The sequence below is a fragment of the Mus caroli genome, unplaced genomic scaffold, assembly GCF_978045245.1.
Source record: "Mus caroli unplaced genomic scaffold, Mus_caroli_1 scaffold_1, whole genome shotgun sequence".
NCBI classification, from domain to species: domain Eukaryota; kingdom Metazoa; phylum Chordata; class Mammalia; order Rodentia; family Muridae; genus Mus; species Mus caroli.
The window spans coordinates 163,382,215-163,390,912 of NW_028227256.1; positions in this window are offsets into that span (position 1 = coordinate 163,382,215).

Consider the following 8,698-nt stretch of genomic DNA (forward strand, 5'->3'; position numbering starts at 1 on the left):
CACTAGAAGAACGGATGCAGTTCTACACAATAAGAGAAGCCCAGGAAAATCTTATACCAAGAAATAAGGACATTCTCACTGGCTCATAGGGAGATGCTGAAATGATACAGAAGTCAGTTTACTTGCAACAGTGAAGTAAGTGACTTTGTAGAGAAAAAAGTTCACAAGTGACCAGAGCAAATCCCACCAGTGAGGGAACAGACCACATCCTGTGCTGTCTGATGAGATATGGAACCCATCACGGCTTCTCTGTTATTTAACCAAAAGGGACCAACCTGAGCCTAATCAGGAAGAAACTTTGCACAGACCAATAGGAAGTTATTTCTCAAAGTGGCTGGCCTACAGTCTTATGAAGAGTCATTGTCAATATTAGGAGAGGCCCAGGAAGGACTTTGGTGGGGGAAAGCTGCAGACATGTGACAGCTGGTTCAACCACATAGTTTTATATTGGCTCTTTGTCTAGAAGCATGTTACAAAAATTATGACGCGTTTACATAGAAATGCTAAAATATAAAATATAAAACTGATGACGCGTTTACATAGAAATGCTAGAATGAATCTTGAGCAAAGGGTATATGAGAGACCTTTATACTAATTTTTCAATTCTCTCCAAGTTTACTCCCATTGGGCAGGAGAGATGATTTAATGGTTAAGAGAACATCCTGCTGGTTCCCAGAACCTACATCTGATGGCTCACCCCAGTGACTCCAGCATCATCTCCAAGAGATCATAGACTTTCTTCAGGCTTCTGCTGATACCTATACCCTTGTGGCACACACACATGACACAGACACACAAACATATACCATTTAAAAACTATATTAAACTAAATAAATTCATAAGAATAGTAGTGAGGTAGGGAGATTCTGGACTGAGCCCAGCTCTGTCACTTCCCAGTGCTAGGGCCCGGTGATACTGGCCTGAAGACAGACAGCAGTACCCTAGGAGTCCAGCCTTCAGATAATGCAGGATAAGATGGGGGAAGATAAGATTATTCCAACGCACCTTCGCAAAAGTCTTTGTGTTGCTTCAGTGGATTGAGTTAATGCCTCTCCTTAGCCCCACCTCATCACTGAGGCTGCCTTTGAACTCACTGTGTAGCCAAGAATAACCTTGAACTCCTGATCACCAGGCCTCCACCTTCCGAGTATTTTATAATTTTGGAGAAGAGAGTTAACTGAATGGAAGACAGTCTGGCCACCCAGATAGAGAGCGCTGGCAGCTCCGAAGCTCTGAGGGAAAGCTGCTTGCATAGCAGCTGCAGAGAGGGCAGGCCACGAGGGAACCCAGATGCGTTAGAGAAGCCGAGCCAGCACACTGGACTGACCAACAGGCTGAAGAAGAGTGTGGTAAAAACCCGAAGGCAATCCAAAGGTTCTAGCCAGTGCTCCCTCACTCCTCTGAGGCACGATCTTAGGGCTAGGAGTAGAGCGTGGCCAACTAAACGATCCAGCTCAAGCCTGACCAAGGTCATGCAGATCACCTGAGCTCTAGCTTCAACTTTAGCTGCCTGTGGCGATGACCCAAGGAGATCTGAAAAACTATGGACCAGACTCCACATAGATGAGGGGGTGGGGCCTAATGCTAGCGCACTCATTTGCAAGAGTCTACTAAAGCCTTGCATCCTCACTGTTAGTTTCTCTGTCTGTCCTACAGTGATCTCACTGTCCATCTGTCCTGACAGAAACCAGCTCTGGCCCTGTGCTCCCCACAGGGGCTCAGGTCAGTACTGAATTCTGGCTCTGAGATATTTCATGGTGATCTGGTTCCTCCGTCTTGCCTCTGCATGAAGCGAGCTGGTCTTGGCTAAGCTGCACATCTCCTAACTGTTCTCCTCACTGCCACCATTGCCCACCGTCCCCTTCATCCGTTCTGGACCCTCCAGGTATGGCTCCAAGGAGTCCTCAGGATGCAGCTGAACTTCTTGCAGGACTCATTTGTGCCCGTTCATGACAGACCACGCTTACTCCTCTAGCCTCTTCTCAGAGGACACCTAGTCTTAGCCCTCAGAAAGCAGAGGCAGGAGGGTTTGTTAGTTCAAGGTCAGTCTGGGTTACATAGCAAGACTGTCTCAAAGGAACCAACAACAGAACAGCAACAAAACTCCCAAGGACCCTCAGGATTATCTGATTGTGTCATTTGAATTATTCCAGGGCATTGAGAACGTTCTTTTCTGTATCTGGAATACATTCAAGACAGGGTTTCTCTGTGTGTAGCCCTGGAAGTCTCTCTTTTAGACCAGGCTGACCTTAAAACTCACAGAGATCCACCTGCCTCTGTCTCCAGAGTGCTGGGGTTAAAGATGTGGCTGGCTCCTCTTGCTTTTCAGGAAGCCAACTCCCACTCACCTCGTTTAACTTCCCAGTGGAGGCTTCCTCTGGGAAGACTTTCTTGGTATCTTCCTGACCTAACCCAGCACTGGGAAGACTTTGTAACCGCCACTTATGTTCTCTGCGCTCCTTCTTAAGTTTGAGGCTAAGGAGAGCATACTTCATTCTCATGGGTTTCATGGTCAGGGATGACTTCAAGTTTGGTGTGCATACATGCTGGATGAATGACTAAGCCCTGAATGGACACTCGCTCCATGCAAAAAGGAAGCTCCATCATTTGTAACCCAGTTCTTGCCTGTCTCTCTAAAAATGGACCAGTGCGAGCAGTGCCATAGCAGAAAGCACATAGCACAGAGAGGTTCAGGGGCAGCTCGGTCATCAACATTGTGGGCCAGTTGTGACTTCTGATTTTGTCTCTCAGATTCATTGATAAAACAGGAATAAGGGAACTCACAGCCTTGCATTGTAAGGAATGCTTAGACTAGCACAGTCACATGACTGGAATAAATACACTCATCAGCAGCAAAAGGGGCAGAAAAGATTAAAATCAGGGGCTGGACCAGGTAGCACACTTCACTCACAACACGGTTCCCTGGTCACCTCTCAGTTCCAAGCCATCCAGCCCTTAGCGATTTCCATCTGCTTTTTACAAGCCTCTGAGCTTGGCCACAGTCTGACCTCAAGAGAAAGCCTTTGTTGGACTTCATTTTTCTCCTTTGTGCTCTATATAGAGGTTCTTGAATATTCTAAGTTCAGATGTGATTCTTTTCATATGCTTACATGTGCCAGAAGAGGAAGAGGAACAGGAAGAAGAGGAAGAAGAGAAGGAAGAAGAGGAACAGGAGAAGGAAAAGGAAGAGGAAGGAGGAGGAGAAGGAAGAGAAAGAGGAGGAAGAAAAGAAAAAGGAGGAGAAGGAGAAGGAGGAGGAGATAATGATGATGATTTTTCTTTTTTTTTCTTTTTTTTTAAATTTTTAATATTTTTTATTACATATTTTCCTCAATTACATATCCAATGCTATCCCAAAAGTCCCCCATAGCGCCTCCCACTTCCCTACCCACCCATTCCCATTCTTTTGGCCCTGGCATTCCCCTATATTGGGGCATATAAAGTTTGCAAGTCCAATGGGCCTCTCTTTCCATTGATGGCCGACTAGGCCATCTTTCGATACATATGCAGCTAGAGACAAGAGCTCTGGGGTACTGGTTAGTTCATCATGTTGTTCCAACTATAGGGTTGCGATCCCTTTAGCTCCTTGGGTACTTTCTCTAGCTGATGATGATTTTTCATACCACAATTTGGAATAAAATTTGCAATACTGAATAGTTATCATTTTGGATATCATTTTTAGGTTCCCCATAGCTAAATAACACACAAACAAGTATCAAAAGTTTATTCCTAGTGTGAGCAGGAGCGACTATCATTCTTAACGGTTTCCACACATCAACGCTATATTCGTTTCTCTTCTTCCATGTGTAAACTGACAATTCTTGGTTTTGAAATTTTCTGCATGATTCTGGCCTTTGAGGGTATGTCACAACGGCATCGTCTAAGCTCAGATTATCCTCCTTTACCTCCCTTTACTTCCCGATCTGTCTATGACTTAAGACTTTCCTCACCTTGTACATCCTATACTGTGGGCGCCATGAGGCAAGCTCGGGGGCCCTAAGCTATTAGCCTGTCACTGCTCTGAGAAAAGGAAATCTAATACAATCAAATACTATTCTACATATTCCGAAGTGGTGGGCAACGGGTGATACAGAGTCCTGCGGAAGATCATGCTCACAAGGATGAACTGGTCCATCAAAGCCTGGGTGACAAGGAGAAGTGGACCAAGGTGGAGTGGAGAACAGGAAGGGGGGTGACATGGGGGACAGGACCTTATGAGCCTTGAGGAGCAAGGGGTGGGGAAAGTATGAGTGTTCCCCAGAGGCCAGGCTGAAGACGCCCTCAGGCTAGCAATATGGATTCCAACAGGCACACACAGTCTTTGAGCAGGTGTAAGTCTGGGGTTCAACTCCTCCTAGGAAAGTTGGCTACACACAGAGTATTGAACTGCTAGTATTTTACCATTTGTGTTTCCCCTGAAAAACAGGTGGTGTGTGTGTGTGTGTGTGTGTGTATGTCAGTGTGATTATGTGTGTGTGAATTTGTGTGTGTATGAGTTTGTGTGTCTGTGTGAGTGTGTGTGTATTTGTGTGTGATTATGTGTGTGTGAATTTGTGTGTGTATGAGTTTGTGTGTCTGTGTGAGTGTGTGCATTTGTGTGTGAATTTGTGTGTCTGTGTATATATGTGTGAATTTGTATGTCTCTGTATGAGTGTGTCTGTGTGTATGTGAGAGTGTATCTATGTGTGTGTATCTGTGTATTTGTGTATCTGTATTTATCTGTTAGTGAATATCTGTGTGTGTGTTTGTGTGTGTGTGTCTGTGAATGTATGTGTGTGTGTGTGTATGAGTATGTCTGTGTGTGTGTCTCTGTGTATGAGTGTGTGTCTCTGTGTGTGCCTGTGTATGTGGGAGTGTATCTATGCGTGTGAGTGTGTATCTGTTGGTTTCTATTCTGTTTCTTTTTCCTTCATTCACACAAGGAAGGGCTCTTATGTGGCAACAAAAAGCTAAAGGAGGGTGATCTAGGAAAAGCATGGGGGCCCCGGATGAGGTCTGAGGCCCAAGTTTACTTCCGGTAGGTTCTGTGAGAACACAGAATTACTCAACCTTTCTGCTTCTTTTATTTGATGTGAACTCTGGTCAGCCATGGGTACAGAACTCCTAAAATCAAAACCCACCACGAGTCTGAACCCGTGGCTCAGGGAGTTAGGCACTGAATCTGACTGCACAGTAGGGCTGGTTCAGAAAGAAAGGGGTGCAGGGCCCCCTGATAAAAGCCACACAGGGAGAGGACTGGTCTCTCCAGCAGAAAGGAGAGTGGTGTGGGTGGCAGTAGCTGGGGAGTGGGGTGGGTGTGGGGACAGGGAGGAATTTGCATCTCATGGCTCAGTCAGATCTGAAAGCGCACATCCTGTTTTTCTGTAGGTTGGGCGCATTGGGCTCCAAGAGCCTCCTCTGACCATGGCCTGCTGCAGGAAATGAGTGTCAACAGTCCTGCAGATGGAAACCAAACTTCTGGGTGACTGACTACCCAAGAAAAAGTAAGTCCAGCCCCACTAGCCCCTGCCCTCCCTCTACCCCACTTCGGAGACTTCAGGCCTCACCCCCTCCTCTCCGGAGACTATCAACAGGAAGTTAAACCGGCTGGAACACTCTGTTCCCCTTGACATTTTTTTGTTTTAAATCTGCAGCTGTGTTAAGGCTTCGTGAATCCTCTCTGGCTCTGCATCCTGGGTCCATCTCTTTGCCTGTCTGGGGTTTTTCCTCCCTCATCCATGCACAGAAGATTGAAAATATGGAGAAAATTTGGCACCAAGAATTGAGGCTATATAACGGCATGAGAGCAGGCAAATGAGAAAGAAGGAAGGGTTTCCAAGAAGGGAGTCAGGTGTTGAGAAAACACTAGGGACTGAAATGCTGGCTGCTGGTAGGCTAAGGATGTTGTTGGTCTGACTTAGGGATCATTTCTGAAGAAAGACCGTCAAGATTGTAAGGGAACCCCACATAAACTCTCTCCTCACTCACTCATGGTGCTCACCCCCTATCAGCCATGCGTGGGTGTCTCTTCTCTCCTAACATCCTATGCTGCCAACGCAGCATTCTCTGAAGCTGCCCGACTCACTCATACATTCAGGAATCAGTTGGCGCTGATGTGAACGAAGCTTCTCTCTGTCCTTTAATCTCAACCCAGCTTGTCAGGTAAGGAATAAAAGAAACAGAACCAAAATAAGCAAGTTACAGTTCTCCAAAGCAACTTGGTCCTGTTGGAGATGCTGTTTCTTCTTTTCCTGTGGCCGCTCCTGTCTCGCTACTTGTCATGTTTCCGTCTTCATGGAGCATGGTGCTTCGGGGTGAGACGCCATCCCTCGAAGGCTGCCTTTCCTTTGGTTACCTCGCCCTCAAGTATGAGAGGAAATAGCTCAAGAGTTAGACTAAGCCTCCGAAGCGTCAAGCACTTTAGGACAGGAATTAATCTCTTCCAAGTTCTCTCTCAACAGACCGGAGAAGAATGTCCCCCACCCCCATGTCCATTACTGCGCATGTGTAAAGCATCAGCGCTGGCTCTAAAGACCACCCAGGAAAGTGGCTTATTATTGGTTGCTTCCTGTGTAAAGCCTTAGTGACCACTGCTTCCCAAACCACGTGTGAGAGAACACACCTTAACTGTGTCCTATGTGGCTCTATAACCACACTCAGAAATCCAGACAATACTACAAAACCCAGATGGAGATCTTTTATTAGCAACTGGTTATCCTGGGCTTGCCCCCTGCCCACCCACTCTTCCTTCCTTCCCTTCCTTCCTTCCTTCCTTCCTTCCTTCCTTCCTTCCTTCCTTCCTTCCTTCCTCCCTCTCTCCTTCCCATCTCCCCTTCCTTCTGCCTTTTCTCTCTTCCACCTTTTCTTTTTTCCTTTCTGACTCTGAAGATCAGAATCGTAACATCACACATAAATAAACAGTCTGCCTGTGAGATTCATCCTCAGCTGGCCTGTCATTTCTAACTCCAGATTAGCATCTGCCAAATTTGATATTTCAATAAATTCCAAGCCAATAATTCCAATAAATATATATGACTTTGAGAATTTTACTTTGTTTTCTTTCCTTCCTTCCTTCCTTCCTTCCTTCCTTCCTTCCTTCCTTCCTTCCTTCCTTTCCTTCCTTCCTTCCTTCCTTCCTTCCTTCCTTCCTTCCTTCCTTCCTTCCCTCCCTCCCTCCCTCCCTCCCTCCCTCCCTCCCTTCCCTCCCTCCCTCCCTCCCTCCCTCCCTCCTTCCCTCCCTCCCTCCGTCCCTCCCTCCGTCCCCCCCTCTTTCTTTTTTCTTTTTTTTTTCCGAGACAGGTTTTACTGTGTAGTTCCTGTCTGTCTTTGAACTCACTCTGTAGACCAGGCTAGCCTTGAACTCACAGAGATTCCCTCGCCTCTGCTGGGATTAAAGCTTTGTTTTATTTCTTCAGGCAAAGTCTTACTTAAGTTGCCCAAGCTCACCTTGAACTTATGATCTTCCTATCTCAGCACCATCAATGCTAGAATTCATAACTTCATTTTTACTCTCAGCCCAAAACCTGTATTTAATTTTTAATTATAAGTATTTTGTGTGTGTGTGTGTGTGTGTGTACGCCCGCGTGCACATTGGCATGTGCACACATACACAACACAGAACATGAGTGGAAGTCAGAGGAAAACTTAAGTGAGTTGGTTCTCTCCTTCCTCCATATGGGACTGAGGGATGGAATTCACGTTGGCCAGCTTGACTCGGGCATCTTTACCCACTGAGCTGTCTTCCTGGCCCCCAAGCCCTATGTTTTACAAAGTAAAGCCTACCATTAGCCTTGTACCCCACAGTGAAGAACTGACAGTTTTCTCCATAAAGTCAGCAGCAATGTGATGGAGGGGGCTCCATCTTTCCACTTGTCTTCAACAGGGCACCAGGAGCTTTAGTCAGAGAGGTCAGCAAGAAGAGATAACACACATGGAAATCAGAGAGGAAGAAGAAACCTTCGCTTTCAGATGGCATGCTTTTATTTGTATAAAATTCTGAAGATTCCGCAAGAAAACACTGCTGGAAACAATAAACAAATCCAGCAATGCTGCAGATGGAATATTAACACACAGCTCAGATTCTGCACAGCTCAAGCAACCCAAGAAGGAAGGCAAGAGAACAGTTTGAAATGGCATAAAAACAGAATGAACTGCGTAGGAAGGAGTTGGCTTAGCACGGAGGGAAACACTGGACACAGAAAACCACAAACATTGGAAGAATTAAAGAAAGCTAAATAAAGAGAAAGATGCTATGTGCTCATAGATCGGGATATGCTACATTGTTAAAGCAGTCACATTTGCCAAAGCTATCCAGGTGGTCAGTGCCATCCCTGTCAAGGTTGCAATAGTGCTTTTTGGAAAACAGGACGGAAGGAAGGAAGGAAGGAAGGAAGGAAGGAAGGAAGGAAGGAAGGAAGGAAGGAAGGATTGCATATGGAACCTTAAGGGACTCCAAATTACCAAAAAGTCTTGAAAGTTGCTAGCCTCAGATTTCTTGAATCCAAAGCATAGGACAAAGCTACAGTAATCAAAACAATGTGATTATTGGCACAAAACCAGACATGTGGACCAAGAGAACAGAACAGAGTTAGGAACAGGCCCCCATGTCTATGTCATATGACCTTCAACAAGGGAGCTGGTATCACGTGTGGAGAAAGGGTGGACCTGACACCCCAAAATGGGAAACTGTACGTTCATAGGCCCAAGAATGAAGGTGGAC